Here is a 21,883-nt window from a genome sequence, read left to right on the forward strand (position 1 = left end):
CTTTTCCCACTGATATCACTTATTGGTTTTCTTTATATTAAGGGTTTTTAAAATCATTTTATTGGGGCTTACACTACTCTTATCACAACCCATACATACTATATCCATTGTGTCAAGCACATTTGTACATTTGTTGCCATCATCATTTTCAAAACATTTCTTTCTACTTGAGCCCTTGGTATCAGCTACTCATTTATCCCCTCCCTCATGAACCCTTGATAATTTATAAATTATTATTATTTTTCATGTCTTATACTATCTGATGTCTCCCTTCACCTACTTTTCTATTGTCTGTCCCCCAAGGAGGGGGTTATATGTAGATCATTGTGATTGGTTCCCCCTTTCTCTCCCCACCTTTCCCTTATCCTCATGATCACTACTCTCATTATTGGTCCTGAAGGATTTATCTGTCCTGGATTCCCTGTGTTTCCAGTTCTTATCTGTATCCATGTACATGCTCAGTTCTAGCCAGATTCATAAAGTAGAATTGGAGTCATGAGAGTGGGAGCAGGAATCATTAAAGAATTAGAGGAAAGTAGTATGTTTCATAAGTGTTATACTGCACCCTCATTGGCTCATCTCTTCCTTGTGACCCTTCTGTAAGGGAATGTCCAAATTGTCTACAGATGAACTTTGTGTCTCCACTCTGCACTCCCCCTCATTCACAATGATATGATTTTTTGTTCTGGGTCTTTGATGGCTCTTACCTGATCCTTTCAGCACCTCATGATCACACAGGCTGGTATGCTTCTTCTGCTTATTCCATGTGTACTTTGTTGCTTCTCAGCTAGATGGCTGCTTGTTTAACTTTAAGCCTTGAAGGCACCAGACTAATGATAGGGAAATGGATCTATGTACATATATTTATAGGTTTAGTATTAAGGTAACAGATGGACATTGGGTCTCTACTCAAGTACTCCCTCAATGCAAGAGCACTTTGTTCTAAAAACCTGGCATTCTGTGATGCTCACCTTCCCAATACGATCATTGAAGACAGGTGCATAAGCAAATGTGGTGAAGAAAGCTGATGGTGCCCAGCTATCAAAAGGTACATTGAGTTTTAATCCACACTGAAGACTATTTTTTATTTTAATCAGCAAGTAATATAAATCCTACTCACTTTAAGCATGATATTTTGTGTCATCTACATAGTACAGGTTCTTAATAAGCCTTCCTCCAATCCTGATGCTACATTCTCCTTCATATAATCCAGCTTTTCTCATTTTCTCAGCGTATAGATGAGGCAAAGTAATTCTATTGATAGTGTCATTAATTTAGACAATGGTATCAAATTTATAACATTGATTAAAAGGAAATTATACAAGTATAGGTCAACTTCAGACTGAAATACATGAATTCTTGACTTTACAGATAAACTCTTAAGTAACTGGATAGTATTTACCTGAATGATAGAGGTTGGTGATTGGGCAAAACTTTTATTACCACTTATTAATAAAGACAGAACTCTGCCTCCAGACTCATACATGTCTTAAGGAAGCAAGGAGGGAATCAAAATAGGGCATATATGGCAGTTCCAGGTCAACAGTCATTCAAAGCAAGAGATTCCAACCAAAGCATAACAGCGACCAATTCTATAACCTTGGTATAGCTGTCATCTCTTCTTAGACTAGGGCTATTTCAGCCAAGTCTAAAAGATTTTATCAATGCCTTAAATCTGCTACAGGGGAGCTTTATGTAAAACTTTGCTTAGTGGATGTCCACATTGAATCTTTTGTTGTGGCCTATGAATGATGTGGATATTGTGCATCTTAAAAGGTCAGAGTCTAAAGTCACAGTAGTCTATAGTACCTGACGTGGCCACCAAGGGCTGGCTAGAAAGTATTATGAAGTACTTTTTTTCTTGATTGGAGGTTGCTCCTGCAAATTCACCCACTAACAATAATATAACATCCTTCACCAATACTTACATCTCCGCCTCTGCCTATTTCCAGTAAGGTTCACTTTTCAGTCTAGTTGGATATGGTTTTTAAAATCAGGTAGAATATAGTCAAAGTTTGTTTGCTTTTTTATTTTGGTTCCTGTAAATGTGTGTAAATCACTTCAGCTTGAAACTTAACTTGCATATGAGTAATTGGTTATCTCTTTCAAAATTTGTAGCTGGCCTTTTGTTGGCTAATGAACTGAGCTCTCAATCATCTCTTCCCATATATATTGTCAATTTTATACCTGATCAATCTACCTAGAAAGGTTAACATATACAATTGTCATTATGGTGTTGGAAAGAAGGTATTTGCAATGAAGAATTTGACAGCCTTACAACATCATGTTATGTGATCTCCAGCTTTGTTTCTATCACCAAGGCCATATTTTCCAATTACTGATCCTTCCTCTTTGTTTCCAATTTTTAAATTCCAAATACATCTACATTGCAAGTTTGATAGGTGCCAGACAAAAAAAGCTGGGAGAATTATATTAGTTCTCCATCACTGGCTTTAATCATTGGCTTGTAAATTTGAATAATGGATTTATTAACCAGTCTAGCTTGAAGGTATGCAGATCTAATTCTGTCTCATACATATGTCATTTTTACTTCAAGACATATCTTGCATTGTTCTTTTTGTTGATGAATGCTATGCCATTTCTCTTCCATTTGTCATTCTTGACATAGTAGACAGTAATAGTCTCAATTTAAAATGGTTAATACCAGCCTATTTCAAAACAATAATACCTCAAATTTCTAAATCCCTTTATGTTCCACTTCTTTTTTGATGACTTCCAACATTCCTAGATTCATAATGCACACATTTCATGTCCTAATTCTTAATAGATGTTTGCAGCTGTTTCTTCTCATTTTGAATTGCTGCCCATCAAAAACTGAAGATCTAGAAACTTCGGTCCATCCACATAATTGATGATAGCAATTCTCATATTTTGAATGCCTTCCACACCACTGCTATTTGTCAGGCTTTCAGTGGCTAATCCTTTAAAAGTAGGCAACCAGTTTATTCTTCTTAATTTTTTGTCTCAGTCTGGGAGTTCAACAAAAAGCTGTGTACCCTGGATCAATGGCTCCTCTGGTAGGTGGCATGGTAGTAGGATAGCTCCAAGCATCACAGGGATAGGAAAGCCATCACAGTACAAACAATTGGCATATGAATGGGGAGGAAAACGCCTAGATCCTGGGAATGATTGATGACAAGGACATTTTCCCTGAAACAACAAAGGGGAATAAAGACTTTATGTTGAGCTGCGGCCCTTCTGAATGGTAAGAGAATACATTTCAGCTTGTTAAAGTCATCCACTGATCTGACTTCTGTCACAGCAATGCTAGAGAATGAATACACTGCATAAGATACTGCCGGTCATTTTCTTTAACCAAGTTTATTTGCATATGCGTTTTATGAAAACAGTTCGTCTATTACAAATTAATCATTTTAAGAAGAACAAATTGAAATAACATTACAAGTATAATTTTTCAGGGATCAAAAATGTTCTTTATTTTTGAAGAGTACATTTTTTTAAATAATTAAATAATTTAACTGGGGGCTCATACAGCTCTTATCACAATCCACACATGCATCTCCTGTGTCAAGCACTTTTGTACATTTGTTTCCCTCATCATTCTCAAAATATTTGCTTTCTATTTGAGCCCTTGGTATCAGCTCCTCATTTTTTCCACTTCCTCCCCCCTTTCACCTTCCCCCATGAAGCCTTGATAATTTATAGATTATTATTTTGTCATATCTTGCACCGCCGAATATCTCCCTTCACCCACTTCTCTGCTGTCTGTCACCCAAGGAGGAGGTCATATATAGATCCTTCTAAACTGTTTCCCCTTTCTCCCTCCCCTTCCCTCCTCCATCCAGTATTGACATTCTCACCACTGGTCCTGAAAGGGTCATCTGTCCTGGGTCCCTGTGTTTCCACTTCCTATCTGTACCAGTGTACATCCTCTGGTGTAGCCAGATTTGTAAGGTACAATTGGGATCATGATAGTGGGTGGGGAGGAAGCATTTTAAGAACTACAGGAAAGTTGTATGTTTCATCATTGCTACCCTGCACCCTGACTGGCTTGTCTCCTCCCTGTGACCTTCTGTAAGGAGATATCCAGTTGCCCACAGAGGGGCCCTGGCGCCCCACTCCACACTCCCCCTCATTCACAATTTGATGATTTTTTTGATCTTTGATACCTAACACCTGATCCCTTCAACACCTGGCTATAAAAAGATATACTGTCTGGGGTTCTATAGTCTTGAAGATAAACATGCAGCCATCTAACTGAGAAACAACAAAGCTCACATGGAAGAGGCACACCAGCCTGTGAGATCACAAGAAGTCAAAGGGTAAAGAATACATTTTTAATCTCAGCTACCTTGATATCTACTTTTAAAAGTGGTTTCCATGGCTTTTTATATTTCTCTTTTTTTCATATTTCTCATTTATGTGTAATTTTTAATACTTTTCCTCATTTTATCATTACACTACCTTACTATATCTGAAGAGACACAATCTTTAACAGTTACCACATGAGGTAGTTAGTTTATTGTGCCAATCTGGCTGATAAACACATGTGGGGGTAATTGAAGGGTGGAGGATTAATGGGTCCGTGAGCCTCACCTTTTTAGTTCTCGGGTCTCTTATTCGTGATGGTCAGACCAGGGTGCAGCTGCCTTAGCCAGTTCCCTGCTTTAGCTGGCAAGGTTCACTTCCTGTGAGACATACCTGAGGAGAAGCTACATGGATCTACCACGTTGCAGCCCTGGGAGCTGGAGCAGCTGTGTGGAGACCCCTGCCAGCAGTGAGATATTTACACATTTACTGACTCAGCTTTCCTCCTGTAGTCGGCATCATAGTGTGTGTTTTGTGAGGTGGAGGAGGACTTTGTGGATTGGTGTTGGACATATGGGTTAATGGGTTAAAGTTGGACTTGTGGGCTGGGGCAGCACTAGGTTGGGATGTTTTGTTGATGCACACTTAACCTTTATATAAAACTCTCCCTTATACATGAGTTTCTGTGGCTTTGTTTCTCTAAAGTACTCAGGCTTACACATTATGGTACCTTGGGTGTGGGTACTGGAGAAACAAGTCATAAAATGGAGAGTAGATGTTTGTTTAACCTCTCCCTCATGGTAGTTTTATTGTCTAGCCAGAGGTCACATAAACTCACACTGTTTACTTGGTGGTTTTCTGGGGGAAATATGGGAAGGAGGCAAATAGAAAGTTTGTAAGCTCACTTTCTTTCAGCCGTTAAAATTTGATCTTTAGATGGGTTTAGGCCATGCCTGCAAAGAAAGCCTGGAAAATATATGCCCCACCCAGTGCTTTGGAGTACTCAGGCAGGCACCAATGGTCTTTGTCAGAAGCTAGAAAAAAATGTGGAAGCATGAAGAAAACTCCTCTCTTGGACTGAAGGTTAAAGGAAGGCTGTGAGCAGGCTGCAATGCTTGCTAGGTGAGCACCTGGATCTACTTTTTGAGTGGAAGTGGGAGAAATGCAACAATAAAGAGATGGGTTGAGTTTGGCTACTGACACCTGTGGACTTGGTTTACAGGAAAAAAAGAGAAGATGAGAGTGGGTTGACTAGTAAAGTTCATGACCTAGCATGAGGGGGCTGAGCTTATTTAGTATTAGTGAGAGCCCATGGTCTAAAGGCAAGGTGACCAATGGGCACCCTCTGGAGGCTGAGGGAGACAGTCTACATTGAGTTGACCAGAACCCAAGTAGATGGAGATTTTTGAGCCTGTAAACTGGTGCGTATTGTTGCTGACTTTATGGATGGCCTGTCCAGATTTGACTTTGCTTCTGGATGCAGACTTCAAAAGGTTTCAACTGGAATGAAGATTTTTCATGTCAAAAAATATGATTGTCTTCTCAGAGAACTAGGTTTATGTAAGTGGTCAGTATATAAATTGGATACTCAAAATTGGGGGATAAAGGCATGAAGCGGTTGGCTTACAAACTTTCATAGGAAGGGGAATATATTCACAGGATTATAGAATTAAAATGTAAGTGTTACTTAATTTCAATCATGAAGCTAAAGAATTATGTACAGGTGCCAGTTTGGCAAGGGGTGGTTTGAGGTAGTTAGTTTATTATGCCAATCTGGCTGATAAACACATGTGAGGGTAATTGAAGGGTGGAGGGATTAATGGGTCCGTGAGCCTCACCTTTTTTAGTTCTCGGGTCTCTTATTCGTGATGGTCAGACCAGGGTGCAGTTACCTTAGCCAGTTCCCTGCTTCAGCTGGCAAGGTTCACTTTTTGCAAGACATCCCTGAGGAGAAGCCACATGGACCTACCCCAATCGAGCCCTGGGTGTTGGAGCAGCTGTGTGCAGTCACCTTCCAGTGCTGAGATGTTTACGCCTTCACTGACTCGGCTTTCCTCCTGCAGTCGGCATCATTGTGTGTGTTTTGTGAGATGGAAGAGGACTTTGTGGATTGGTGTTGGACATATGGGTTAATAGGCTAATGTTGGATTTGTGGGTTTGGGCAGCACTAGGTTGGGATGTTTTCTAGATGCACACTTAAGCTTTATATAAAGCTCTCCCTTATAAATGAGTTTCTATGGATTTGTTTCTCTAAAGTACCAAGACTAACAAACCACACATGGATGATTATTTCATTGATTTTAGTGTGCATTTATTCTTAGCTACTTGGTAGTCCATCATATCATCCAGAAAAAAAAATGTTACATTGTATATCCTGTGAAATGGAAAACAAGTAAAATTTTGTTTTTCTTGATTGAATCTGTACAATTGGAAAAAAATACTTTTATGCAGAAACACTTAATTTTTTCCAATTAAATAAATATTTTAAATGCCTTTAAGTTTATATTATTAAATATTACTTACATATCAAGATTATAGTAGAATCCACTATGATAAAGATTATACAAGTACTCAGACAAATGTTAAGCCCATGCTTGGGTTAGTTAAGCCCTATCCATTAATAAACCTCTATTTTACAAGAATATCATGAAAAGCATATTTTCTAGGGCTACGGAAAGGATAATGATATCTTGATATATTATGCTGTTGAAACACACATTCTTTTCTACTCAACCAAATTGACATTCTAAACACCACAGGATCCTTATAGCCATAATTCTGTATGTGTTGTATCATATTTCTGGACTCTCTGCCTGTGTCTATGACTCATTTTGGAGAGAATTCTCTGTTAGAGGATGAGGGCAGGCTGTATCTAAGACTATTTGACGAATGTGACTTAAAATATCATCCTTCCTTTACTTTGGGAATATGGTCTGCTGAAAACCCAAAACTACACCTGTCTCAAAGCCATTCCTTAGTATGTTAGAGGCATCTCAGAGAGAGAGAGAAAGCCCACAACCTCTGGAAAAGCACTTCTCAGATATCTGACTGAAGTGGTGGAGTCTGAGACCAGGGACACCAGGACTGTGGAATGGAGACTCTCGACGAAAGCAGTAGGAGCAATACTGAGACTGTGGAACTGTGCTAGAGCAGCAGGTGGGCTCTCTGGTCCAGAGAGGAGAAGTCACGAGATCACATGGCTGAGAGGCTGGGTGCTGAGTGACTGTCGGATAGGAAGTAGAGTGGTGGACCGATAACTGTATTCTTACGGTTTATTGATCCTGAATTGGAATGACCTATTATAACTTCTTTGATGGACTCCTCTATTGTGTGTATTATCTGTGCATTCTCTGCATTGTAGAAAATTAATGAATGATAAAACCACGGGCAGGATGGTTGGTGTTAGAATTGGCAAAGAAGGTTGGAATATAGAAGCGTGTCTCTTTCTTGCTTCATGACAATAAAGAGTTCAGATTTCACCATCCCATACCATTTCCAGCAGATATTTAAACGAAAGCTCAGTTCATTTCCCCTTACATAACCACAAGCCAAACATTGTCACAATTCAATATTACTATACCAAGATCACAATTTTAAAACTGTAACATGGGCATGATAGGGCCAAATCATTATTTGTTTATTAAAACCACTTCTTATTATTTCTTTTGTTATTTGAGTAGAACATTTCCACAGAACAATAATATTCTGCTTGTGATCTGTGCAATGAAATTTCATAACACTATTAATTTTGTTAGGCATGTCGAAATAAGTAAGAACACAAATTTGCAAATATCACGAGGGTACGATTGTTTTATAGGCACTTACGATGAGAGAAATCTTATTAAAATTATTTCTACATTCTGTGGAGGCTTGCCATACATAGAAAAGATCCAAATTCATCTGCATCGTGATTGAAAAAATAAAGCTGTGGTTTCTTTAGAGCCGATGCAGTACTTCTTCCCATCTGGGATTTTTAGTGCAATCAAAACAAAAGGGATGCTTTGGAGAGAGAATAAAAGACGTCTTCAGAGCTTTCTCAGATAGGCTTTCTGCTTAAGATATTTTCAAGTTTTAAGTTTTATATCCCTCAACCCTCCATCACAAAATTTTTCTAAGGGAATTTAAATGATTCATTCCAGTCCCAGAAAAAAGAGATTTTTCCAAAAGTGTGCTTTAGATGACACATATTTCAAACCAAGACACCCTTTTAATGCAAAAATAGCAGAGAGGTGTTGTTTTTTTTCTAGTCCACATATTGGGATATCAAACTAAGTGTATGTGAGTAACTTATTTTAGGAACCAATTACTGCTTCAAAGAGACATGGAAGACTAAGTAAGAAAGCCTCTTCCACCTCACATTTCTGATGTGAAAGTGCTCTGTGTGAACCAAGCCCCATGAAGCATTGAGCCAAACAACCGCAGCAGGTTTCTATTCTCTTGGTTGTTCAGCATTAATTTCTTAATGCCTGGTTGGGCTTGCTGATGAGTGGCCTCTATCTCTCAGGTATTCTGCAACATTGATTTCTAACCTTGGAGTGAATTATTTGTTTGGTTTCTCTTTGCATGATTTAACACAGTTGGACTGCTATAAAGAGATGGGCAGAGGGAAAACAAAACAAAACAAAGCAGAAAACTCTTGAATAGATTTGCCCTATTTCAGGCTTGCTGTGTCCTAATACTGGTGTGGATGTGCATGCTGTTTATAAATATTACTAAGACCTCATGCAACTATTTCATATAAAATGTGGTATTTAGTATCAAATGCTTATAATAAAAATATTTATACTGACATATATAGTTTATGACCAGGATTACTGTAATAATTTACTTTTATTAAGTATAAAATTTCCTTCTCATCAAATACTTTTTTGTCTTTTTAAAATAAAATGTGGCAGTATTTTTGTATTTATGTTTCTAAATATGTCCTAGAAAGGTTCAAAGACTCCTTTGCATGATGACTATTTTATAATACAAGACAATTTCTTTAAGAACAAAGTATCATCTTTTCAATGATTATTGTATTCTTTTCACTTAATATAACGCTGAAGGAGGGGAAATATTTCTGGCCCCTACATTTTTCACCATGCTTCTTCTGTTTGTCGAGCACATAATCTGAGAAGCAGGCCTGCTGGATAAAACAAAAACGCAGCGTCAGGAGTTCAGGTCGGATGCTTATCAGTCTGTGATTTTGAACTACAGAGCTTGCTGTTAGCAGCCCAATCAATGACCACTATGCCCCCAGGATTCCCCAACATGCATATGAGGTGGTTGAAAATTCGTGGCTTGGGTCAGGTGCAGCTTAGTCCTCAGACTAGCATCCAAGCTCTTTCACATGCTAAGGAGGTTTGGTACAGTAGATTGACCCAATGCAACACATCTTTTGCTCTATTGACTGCTGATTCAAAGAACAATGGTTCTCAATCCAAGCATACACAAAACCCTTGACAACTTTAATCTTTTCTCTGTTTATCATGATGTAAACTATTGGTTCAGTTGTGAGAATTTTGGTCTTCCTTATATTGAGTATTGCTCCATTATGAAGGCTGCAACCCTTGATCATAATCAACAAGTTCTACAAGTCTTCCCCATTTAGAGGAAGAACCCTTGTATCATCTGCATATCTCAGGTTGCTAATAAACCTTCCTAAATCCTGGTGATGCATTCCTTTTCATAGTATCCAGTTTCCCTGTTATTTGTTCAGCTTGAACAGATTGAAGTAGGGTGAAGGGATGGAACCCTGATGTACAACTTCCTCATATTAAACCATGTAGCATTCCTTTGTTCTGTTTGCACAATTGCCTTTTGATTGATGGACATGCTCCACAGGAGCACAATGAAGTTTTCTACAATTTCCATTCTTCTCAAGGTTATCCACAATTTATTATGACCCTCACAGGCTAATACCTTTTCATAGTCCATAAAACACAGCTTCACATCGTTCAGGTATTCTATATTTCAGGCCAGGTCCTTCTGATATCAGCAATGCTATCCCTTGCTTCATGCCCCTTTTCTGACTGGTCTGAAATTATGTATGGCAGCTTGCTCTTCTGCTGCACCATTGTTGGATGATCTTAGGCAGAATCATACTTGCATTGCATTATCTTTGTCGTATAATCAAGCATTCTGTTTGGTCAGCTTTCTTTGGATCGGTACAAATATGCATCTCTTCTAGTCAGTTGGCCAAATAGTTGTCTTCCAAATGCCCTACCATCGGCACATAAGTGCTTCCAGTGCTTTATCAGCATGTTGAAATGTTTAATTTCGTATTCCATCAATTCCTGGAACACTGTTTTTCACTAAACCTTTCAATGCAGCTTGAATTTCTCCCATCCTTAACACTGTCTTTTATTCATATGTTACTTCTTGAAATGGTGGAATATTGGGGATTATTTTTGATACGCTGATTGTTCATTGTTTCCATCTTTGGATGCTTATTGTATCATTCATTCAACGTTTCCTCATAGAATCTTTCAACATTGAAACTCTCGACTTACATTTTTTTTCTTTAGTTCTTTCCATTTAAGATATCCTGAGTGTGTTCTTTTTGGTTTTCTAATTCCAAGTGTTTGTATATTTCAATATAATATTTGCCTTTTTTTCTTAAACTGTCCTTTTAAATTTTCTGTTTAGCTCTTTCATTTAATCATTTGCTCTTTGTGCCTTAGTTACTCTGAGATTAAAAGCAAATACCAGAGACTCTTCTGAGATCCACTTTGGTCTTTTCTTTCTTTCCTGACCCTTGGTCTTTTTCATGAATGCATGTTTTCATGTTTCTGATATCCACCCACAGCCGATCAGGTCTCCTATCATTTGTGTTCAATGCAGCCAATCTGTTATTGAGATGCTCTCAAAATTCAGGTGGGATAGAATCAAGGTCATATTTCAGCTCTTGTGGGTTTCGTTTAAATTTTTCAGGTTCAACCTGAACTTCTATATGAGTAATTGGTGGTCATTTTCCAATATGTCCCATGCCCTGGTTTTTAGCTGCTGATATTGAACTTCTCCACTGTATCTTCCTACTGTTGTAGTCAATCTGATTTCTGTTTATACAGTCTTGAGAACTCCATGTGCATTCTCATGTCTTGTATTTAAAAAAAATTATGTTTGCTGTGAACAAGTCCTTAGTCTTGCAAAATCCTTTAATGAAATCTCCAACTTCCTTTCTATTACCAAGGTCATATTTTCCAATTAATGTTTCATTTTTATTTCCAACAGTTCATTCCATCTGCCAATACTTATCAATGCATTTTGATTACATTTTTATAAATTTCCAACTGAAGACATTGGTATTGTACCATTGACTATGGAAAATACAAATCTGTCTTATAGGAAGTGCAGCTGGAAAGCTCCTTAAAAGTGAGGACGAGGAGACATAATTTCACATATTGTTGCCATGTTTTCAAGATTGAGGAGTCCCTGGAGAAGGACATGATGGTAAACTACAGGATTAATGAAAAAGAGGAAAACACTCAATTAATTGAGCTGACACGGGGGCTCCAGCAACAGATGCCAACATTATAGCGCGGGCCAGGATGGCACTGGACTTGACAGTGGTTTCTTCAGTTGTGCGTGAGACTGCTAGGAGCAAGAACCTCCTGGAGTAAACCTAACAATAATTTTATTCATCAAACCTAGAGATGAGTCATTTTGTAAGTATCTACAAATATAAAGTGTGTTAAACGAGGAAACAGTATCCACACATGGACTTCTACGTCCTACCTCAGTAATCTTAATGCTCATATGGTCATTGTGTACGCATATTTAGGAAAATTAAAACAATTTGCTGAACATTTTGCTTATGGATGTTTCAGAATGTTCATCTATAATTGAATATTATTTAATTAAATATCAGTGACCATACAATATGCACGAATGTACATTATATGTATAAAAACCTATCTTTTAAAAGTATTTTTTAAATTTCCTAATCATTCATCTTTAAAAACCTACAATAAATATCTCTTTACTGCTAGAAGTAATGTGTTATGAAACTACTCAATTAGAAGTATACTCAAATTATCTCCAAATGTACTTTTCATTTCTAAAAGAGTCAAATATATGTTTAATAGCCGAGTACTTTAAAGTACAGTAGGACTTTAATTCTACAGATCCAGTTTGATATATTGGTATAATTGAATGCAAATGTAAATGTAAATTGTCTAAATGATTTGTTTTACTTATGTGTCTCTATATCTGAAGATTGTTCAGATAAATTTCTTACATTGTTTCCCAAGTTTATCAAAATAATTTTTGATGAATTAATTTTGTTTTCCTTGTTGATCAATTAAAAAGTATTTATATTTCATGGTAATATCTAGAATTTGTACATAAAACATTTCATATTATAAACACACAAACATGTTTACATAATATAAAATTATAGAGAGTGGAGATCTCTTTGGCTACACAAGGCGAATTCAACTTCATCTCTGCCCACAGATGACTCCTATAAGGCAGATTGTAGGCCCGTCTGCACGCTCCATCCTTGTTCACTCTGTTCAGACAACATTCCTTGCGAGAATATGCTACACTACTGGGTAAAATAATTTGTTCAGTGACCACAGGGAATTCACGGATGATAGTTATAATTCCAAATTTATTAGAGAAACTAACAGGGAACAAGATATTAAAGAATGAGTTTCTTTGGTGTGCTTCTTCTCAGTCATGCTGAGGAGTACCATGTCTCTCTCTCTAGTCCTCAAATTCCTAGTCACAATGTCCTTTGGCTTCTGCCTCATTCCCTGGGCCAGAACGCCCACCCATCATCCTCCCTCACAGTCTCGAGGTTGCTCTTCTGCTCTATTTCTGGTTCTCAGTGCTACAGCCTCTGGTCCCTCTGGTGCCACCACCACTTCACACAGGGATCTCACTGAGACCCACTGGCGGCTCTTCCTTGTAGGTACCATGAGATTCTCCGTTCTTGCTACTCAGATGGCTTTTACTAATAGAATGGCAAAACTGATCATTTTTGAGGTATAATCCCCTACACGGTGTTTACATATCCCAAACCATTACATGGATCCAGTTAAAACTAACTATTGATGTCTACTGCCATCCAGTCAATTCTGACTCACCGTGACCCTACATAGTTTCATTTCTCCACAAGAGCATGCCATTGAGAACATAGTCAATCAGTCAATTAGTTCTTTGTGAGCTAATGCCAAGGTATTTCAACACTATTGGAGAAGCAGATCTCTGTACCTGTGTTCTAAGGTGACTTTTTGCCATTCTTTGTCTATTGTTCAGGCAATAATTCATTTGTGCTATCCAGAGAGATCTTCATAAAATATGATATGAACCAAAGATATGAAAGAAAATGTTTATTCTAGAAAACATTTAATTCTATATCTAAGAGCATTGAAAATTATCGTTGTGACTATATAAATGATTAAATCATAACAAAGCCAAATAATAAATGATCTAATTATAATTTCTAAATCCTTTGCATACTGGACTGATACTATCTAATTGTTGCATAGTATTTTTTATCATTTGAATATATCTTAAGCAAAGAGTTTAAATGAATAACAATGTTAAATGACCCTTTTACATTTTAAGACAGTATCATTTGTTTAAAAGAATATTGGCCAATTTTTAAAAATTAAGTTACCATTCACTTTTCTTATAATGAATATAATAACAGCAACTTCAACAGCAGCAAAATCATCTACCACAGACATTATCTCAACATGAAGCACCTGTGTGATTTCCTGTCTGTGAAGGACACAAGCACATGAGGGTGGATATGATAGAGAGGGATGCTTATAAACAAATCCATCATAGCACTAGAATCATAATTATAGATTTATTAAATGAATTTAGTTTTTAATGTCCAGTCAATATGCCAAAGAGTATTTCTAATTATCCTGTAAATTGTTTGCATCTGTGACTAATCCCACTGCAATACATCTTTGCCAATCAACTCACACCAATTATGAATATGGCCTATGTCTTTGCAAATGTTCTTGTGATTTTATACTGTCCACTTACATTTTGCTGCTACATAATCTTTATCACCCACCATACATAGGTAGTTAATACTTTTGTTGGAAAATAATGATTTCAGTATCAAAATAAATTTGTGTTCTGCTTTCTTTTGTCTTTTTTTTAGATTAAAAACATAGTAATGATAAATCATGGGATAAAAAAGTCAAAGAAAAGCACTTATCAAAATGGGAAATATTTGAACATTGCTAAATTAAATCAGCATCTGAGGCAAATGAACAATTAAATGTTATGATATTTATATTATGAGATCTTGCAGTGCTGTTTTAGGAACAGAAACACGTATTTTAGATCAATAATTTAAAGTCCATTTAAAATCTCAAATTCAAAAGAAGTAAAAGTAAACATCAGCATTAGTAAATGGAAAAAAATTCCAGTGGGCACACTATCAAAATATGATTGAACAAATTAACTTTGTACCAGGAAAATTAAATCCAAATTGTTCTGCTTTCTGTTCATAGAGAAGGATGGGAAAAGGAATTACATTGTATGAATTTGGTTTTTGCAGAAAAAAGCAACGAACAAAAGCAACCAAGGTTAAGGTTTTTTCCTGGGTTTTTTTTCTTTCCTGTTACTAAAGAATGGATTGCTTATTGAGCAGGTAAAGTTTTCAGAAGATCCTTAATATTTTTTTTAATCATTTTATTAGGGCTCATACAACTCTTATCACAATCCACACACACATTTATTGTGTAAAGCACATTTATACATTCGTTGCCCTTATTCTCAAAACTCGCTTTCCGCTTGGGTTCCTGGAATCAGCTCTTCATTTTCTTGTTTCCCCACCCTCTCCCTCCTTGCTCCCCACTCCCTCATGAACCCTTGATAATTTACAAATTATTAAATTAATTTATCTTACACTGCCCGGCATCTCCCTTCACCCACTTTCCTTTTGCCCATCCCCCAGGGAGGAGGTTATATGTAGATCCTTGTGATAGGTTTCCCCTTTCTACTTCCCCTTCCCTCCGGTCTCTCCACTCTCACCCCTGATCCTGAGGGGTTCATCTGTCCTATATTCCCTTTATTTCCAGTTCCCATCTGTACCGCTGTGCATCCTCTGCTGCAACCAGGTTTGCAAGGTAGAATTGGGACCATGATAGTGGTGTGGAGGAAGTATTTAAGAACTAGAGGAAGGTTATCAGTTTCATTATTGCTACACTGCACCCTGAGTGACTCATCTCCTCTCCATTACCCTCTGCAAGGGATATCCAGTTGTCTACAGATGGGCATTAGGTCCCCATCATGCTTTCACCTCATTCACGATGATTTTATTTTTATCTCCCCCCACCCTTACCCCCCGCCCCGCATTTGGTGCTTGATACCTGGTCCTCTCGACCATTCACAATCACACATGTTGGTGTGCTGCTTCCATGGGGCTGTGTTGCTTCTTCTAGTCTAGATGGCCACTTATTTACTTTCAAGCCTTTAAGACCCCCAGATGCTATATCTCTCGATAGCTGGGCACCATCAACCTTCTTCACCACACTTACTTAGGCGCACATTTGTCTTCAGCGTTTATGTAGGGAAGGTGATCACACAATGATGGTTTTGTTCTTCGGTGTCTGCTACCTCATCCCTTCAATACCTCGTGATCACACAGGCTTGTGTGCTTCTTCTCTGTGGACTTTGTGGCTTCTGCCTAGATGGCTGCTTGTTTGCCTTCAATCCTTTAAGACCCTAGATGCAATATCTTTTGATAGCCAGGCACCATCAGCTTTCATCACCACATTTGATTATGCATACATCTGTCTTCAGCGATCATGTCAGGAAGGTGGGTATCATGGAATGACCATTTAGCTGAGCAAGGTGCTATTGTATTGAGGGAGTGTGCGCAAGGAGGCCCAATGTCCACCTGCTACCCTACTCCTGAACCTATAAATATATGCACATAGGTTTATTTCCCTCATAATCATAAATATATTTACATATGTACATGTCTATTTAGGCCTTTGTGTATACCCTTTGCCTGCTACTCCTTTCCTCTATTTTCTTACACTTTCCTCCTGTCCCACTACCATGTTCAGCCTTCATTCTGGTTTCAGTAATTCCTCTCAGTTACCTTGCTCTTGGTCAATCCCTACCAGTCCTCCCATCCCCTTCCTGCCACTGGCTTTGAACCACTCATTGTTCCCTTGTCCCTGGGTTGGCCAACACCTCCTCTCTTCCCCCACCTCTCACACTCTCATGTCCCTCCGGGACGTTTGGTCCTGTTATTTTCTTCTCACACTGTTTATCCAGCCTATCTTATCTAGATGGACATGAAGAAATAATAATATGTGCACAAAATTGCAGATGCCTTCTACAGCACCAAACAAAGTGGCACATAAGAACATGACAACGGCGGCAGCAACACCGACAAGCTAACTAACACCAACCAAAAAAGCCACTGACATACAAAATTTAAAATCAGAGAAAGGAAAAAGAAAAAAAAAATACCAGAAATAGAAAAAAAAGCCTGTAAATAGTTCAAGGTCTGTTTGTTGACCCCTGGCGTGTTTTCCGGACTAGTCTGATGGGGTGCCACGTCCTGACCCCAAAGTCCATCCTTTATACTCCCTCAGGATCTCCTTGCTCTGCTTCTCCAGCCGCTCAACTGTAATCCACAGTGTTTTGCCTCAGTGTTGTGGGGTCAGCTCAGTCACACATCCCACACTGTGTCTCCAGTGCTGTCCCGTGTAGGGCCATGGATCAGTGCAGGATGTCGCATCTTACACTGGACCCGGCCAGATGGTCCGCTCTGTGCATTGGGTGCTATGAGCCAGGCTATAGTCCTATGGGCTTGGTGGGTCCAGGTGCGCTCCACTCTCTTCCTCCCCCTTCATTTGCTTCAGCTTCCTTCTGGGTATGGTAGGTCGGTTCCTTTCCCACACCAGATGATCTATTTTCATTTTCTGTAACACTCCCTTCCATGGTGGGGGTTGGGCTGATTCTGGTTAGGGCCTGCTGTATGGTCCAGTCTTTTGTGGATTCCTCTGCGTGTTACGTTGCCCTCCTGGTTTGCTGTGTCATGGTGGGGTCTTTATGCACATTCCAGTTCTGTGGGGACACAACCAGTACTGTACCTCTGGGTGGGTTCTTGCCCTGTTCCCCCCGTGCCATCAACTCAGTTTCTCCCCACCAAAATTCTCTCTCCACCTGTCCCCTTCCCCTTCTTTATGTTGGATTCTCATGTACCTCCCTGGGTGTGGCCTGCCCTCCTCCCAACTATCTATGATTCCACCTGTTTATTGTGAGATAGGTGTCTATTCTATTCCTGCCTTGTTGGTTGAACTTACCTCAGTGTGTGATACCTGTCCTTTTGTGTTTGCCTTACCTCACTTAACATGATTCCTTCCAGCTCTTCCCATGAAACAACATGTTTCATGTGATCGTCCATGCTTTTCAGTGCTGCATAGCACTCCATTGTGTGTATGTGCCAGGTTTGCTAATCAACTCATCTGTTGATGGAAATGTAAGCTGTTTCCAAGTCTTTGCAATTGTGAATTGTGCTGCAATAAACATTGGAACGCAGATGATTGGTCATGTTTCATGTTACCTCCACTGGGTATATGCCCAATAGAGGGATGACTGAGTCATAAGGTAGATCAATTTCCATTTTCTTTAAGTATCTCCAGATTGCTTTCCACAGTGACTGTACAAATGTACACGACCACCAGCAGTGGAGGAGGGTTCCTATTTCACCACAGCCCCTCCAACACTTGTTGGTCTCTGATTTATTGATTTGGGCTAGCCTCAGGGGTGTGAGGTTTTATCTCATGGTTGTTTTAATTTGCATTTCTCTTGTGACTAATGACGGGGAACACTTTCTCATATGCTTGTTGGCCATATGGGTCTGCTCCTTAGTGAAAGTTCTTTTCAGTTCATTTGCCTAATTCCTTAGGGGTTAACTGTTTTCTTTTTCAGGCCATGAAGGTGTTGTAGATTTTAGTAATGAGCCCTTTGTCTGATGTGTCATTACTGAAAATCCTCTCCCAGTCTTGGTGAAATCTTTTGAGGTACACAGGTGCTTTATTCTTATTAAATCCCATTTGTTGATTTCTAGTTCACCTGTGTGTGTAATCTTCCCTGTTGCAGTGAGCCTATGAGCTCCCTGGTCCAGTGCTCTGAGGTTAGTCCCGATTCCCTTCTAGGTCTGTGATTCACCTTGAGTTTATTCTTATGCATGGGGTAAGGTAAACATCTTGTTTCATTTGGATATCCATTTTTTTCCAGCACGACTTGTTAAAAAGGGCATCCGCTTTCCACTTGATGGTTTTGAGACCCTTGTCCAAGATCATGGTCTATATGCTGATGGTTTTTATTCTTGGGTTTTCTATTCTTTTCCACTGATCTGACTGTCTGTCGTTGTACCAGTACTACACTGTTTTGACAAGTGTAGCTGTGTAATAGGCATTAAAATCGGGTAAGGTGAGTTCTCCAACTTTGTCCTTTTTCTTAAGGAGTTCTCTGCTAATTCTGGGTTTCTTCCCTCTCCATGTGAAATTCGTGATCAGTATTTCCAATTCTTTGAAGAAAGCTGATGGTATTTGAATTGGCATAGCATTGAACTTGTAAAGTGCTTTAGGTAATATTGTCATCTTTACTATGTTAAGCCTTCCAGTCCAGGAGCAGGAAATGTTCTTCCATTTGTGGAGGTCGCTTTTGATTTCCTGCACTAGGGTCTTATGGTTTTCCTTGTAGAGGTCTTTAGTTTTTTTTGTTAAACATATTCCTAGGTATTTCAGTTTGTTCTTAGCTACTGTGAAGGGTATTTCCTTCTTATCCCCTCTTCCATGGTCCTGTCCGATGTGTATAGAAAACCTACCAACTTCTGTTTATTTATCTTGTATCCTGCCACACTTCCATATTCCTCTCTTGATGTACGTACTCCTACTATGGAGCTTTTGGGGCTTTCAATGTACAGGATTACGTTGTTTGCAAATAGCAATAGTTTCACCTCCTCCTCTCCCATTTGGATCCCTTTGATGTTCTTCCGCTGTCTTATGTTGTTAGCCAGAACCTCAAGAACGATATTGAATAGAAGTGGGGACAGGGGGCATCCTTGTCTTATACCCTTTTTCATTGGGATTGCTTTTGTCTTTTCTTCATTGGCTATGACGTTGGTTGTTGGCCTTTCATAGATAGCTTCTTTCAGCTTGAGGAACTTACCTTCCAATCCTATCTTCATGAGTGTCTTGATTAGGAATGGGTTTTGGATGTTGTCAAATGCCTTTTCTGCATCTATGGATATTATCATATTATTTTTATCCTTTTTCTTCTTGATGTAGAGTATAATATTGATGGATTTTCGGATGTTAAACCATCCCTACATCCCTGGAATGAATCCTACCTGACTGTGGTGGATCATATGTTTTTTATACTTTTGTATTCTATTGGACAATATTTTGTTAAGGAATTTTGCATCTATGTCATTAGAGATATTGGTCTGTAATTCTTTATACCTGTGGGGTTTTTGCCCTGTTTGGGTATCAAAGTTATGCTGGCTTTGTAGAATTATTTTGGGAATTTGCCATCCTTTTCTATGCTATGGAATACTTTGTGGAGGATCTGTACCAACTCTTCCCTGAATGCTTGGTAGAATTCTACTGTGAAGTCATCTGGCCCTGGGGCTTTTTTTATTGGTAGGTTCTTGATGACCCTCTCTATTTCTTCTTTTGCTATGGGTTTGTTGAGGTTCTGCCTCTCTGTCTGAGGTAATCTAGGGAGAGACTGTTTTTCCAAGTATTTATCCATGTCTTCCATGTTTCTGAATTCCTTAGAATACAGACCCTCATAGTATTTTTTGATTATCCTTTCAATCTCATTGAGGTCAGCTGTTATTGCCCCTGATTCATCCCTCATCCTGGCTATTGATGTTTGCTTCTTACTATCCTCGGTAAGCTTTGCCAGAGCACTGTCAATTTTGCTGATCCTTTTGTAGAACTAGCTTTCAGCTCCATTTATCTTTTGCATTGTTCTCTTGTCTTCCCACTGGTTTAGCTCTTCCCTGATTTATATTATTTCTTTTCTCTTGCTGTTGGAGGGGTTGTTCTGCTGACTCTGTTGTAGTTGTTGGAGGTATTGTATTAACATATCTGTCATAAGCCTCTCTTCCTTTATCATATATGCACTTAGTGATATTGAGCTACCTCTGATAATTGCCTTTGCCATATCCCATAAGTTTTGATACATAGTATTCTCATTCTCGTTAGTCTCTAGAAGCTTCCTAATTTCCTCTCTGACCTGAACCTGTACCCATTCATGTCACAGGAGATCATTGTTCATCCTCCAATTAGTTGCCCTTTTTTTTCTGGACATCCTCATATTAATCTCCAGCTTTATGATGTCATAATATAAGAAAGATATCTGGATAATATCTATGTTTTTCAATTTACTCAGTCTTGACTTGTGTTCCAGCATGTGGTTTATTCTTGAAAAATATCCATGTGGGTTCGAGAAGAATGTGAAACCCTTTGCATTTGGATGGAAAGCTCTATAAATATCTATCAGGCCCTGTTTCCTAAGTACATTGTTTAGCTCTATGGATTCTTTGCTGAGCTTCTTTCCCAATTATCTGTCTTTCTCTGATATTTGGAGTGTTAAAATCACCTACTATGATTGTTGAGTTCGTGATTTCTTTTTTCATCTTTTTAATAGTTTGTTAGACGAAATTTGCTGCACCATTATTAGGAGTGTAAATATTCATTATGCTAACTGCTTCTTTGTTTACCGAACCTTTGAGCATTATGTAGTGTTCTTCTTTGTCTCTTTTAATGGTTTGGATCTTGAGGTCCGTTTTGTCAGAGATTAAGATAGCCACCCCTGCTTTCTTTAGTTACCATTTGATTTGTATACTTTCTGACAGCCTTTTATTCTTAGCATATTTTTCTGTGTGCTTAAAATGTGTGTATTTCAGGCAACAGATTGATGGATTATATTTTCTGAGCCAGTCCTCAAGCCTTTTTCTTTTAATGTACAAATTGAGTCCATTGGTATTCAGAGTTATTATCACTATCTGTGATTCATAGTTGTCATATCCTGTCTTGTGTTTTGGGTGCTTACCTCTCTCACTTCATATCAGTGTGCTGTGTTTGAGTGGAGAGCTTCTATCTTGTCTTCTTTTCCCTCTGAGACCCTATTGTCCCGGTAATTATTGCTGACATGTTGGTTTCTAGATGGAGAATGGACTATATGGTGGTGTCCTGTTCTTAGTGGAGTTTGATCCTCTGGCCATAGTAAGTCAGTCAGTGTCTTCTGCAGTCAGATGTCTTGCAGCATATTTTTGTAGTCTTTCTTTGTCCGTGAAGACTCTTTTCTCACCATGCATCTTAATGGATAACTTAGCAGGGTAAGGAATTCTTGGGAGGCATTTTATTCTTTCAGCTTTTGGAAGCTGTTACTCCATTCTCTCCTACTCTTCATGGTATCTGCTGATAGATCTGAGCATATTCTTACCTGCACTCCTTTATATGTGACTGTCTTTCTTTCTTTTGCTGCTCGTAAAATTTTCTCTTTTTGCTCAAAGTTGGATATTTTTACTTTTATATCTCTTGGTATGTTCTAAATGGGGTCTAGTCTAGCTGGCATCCTTTCTGCTTCCTGTATGTGT

This window comes from Tenrec ecaudatus, chromosome 3 (genome assembly GCF_050624435.1).
Source record: "Tenrec ecaudatus isolate mTenEca1 chromosome 3, mTenEca1.hap1, whole genome shotgun sequence".
NCBI lineage: Eukaryota > Metazoa > Chordata > Mammalia > Afrosoricida > Tenrecidae > Tenrec > Tenrec ecaudatus.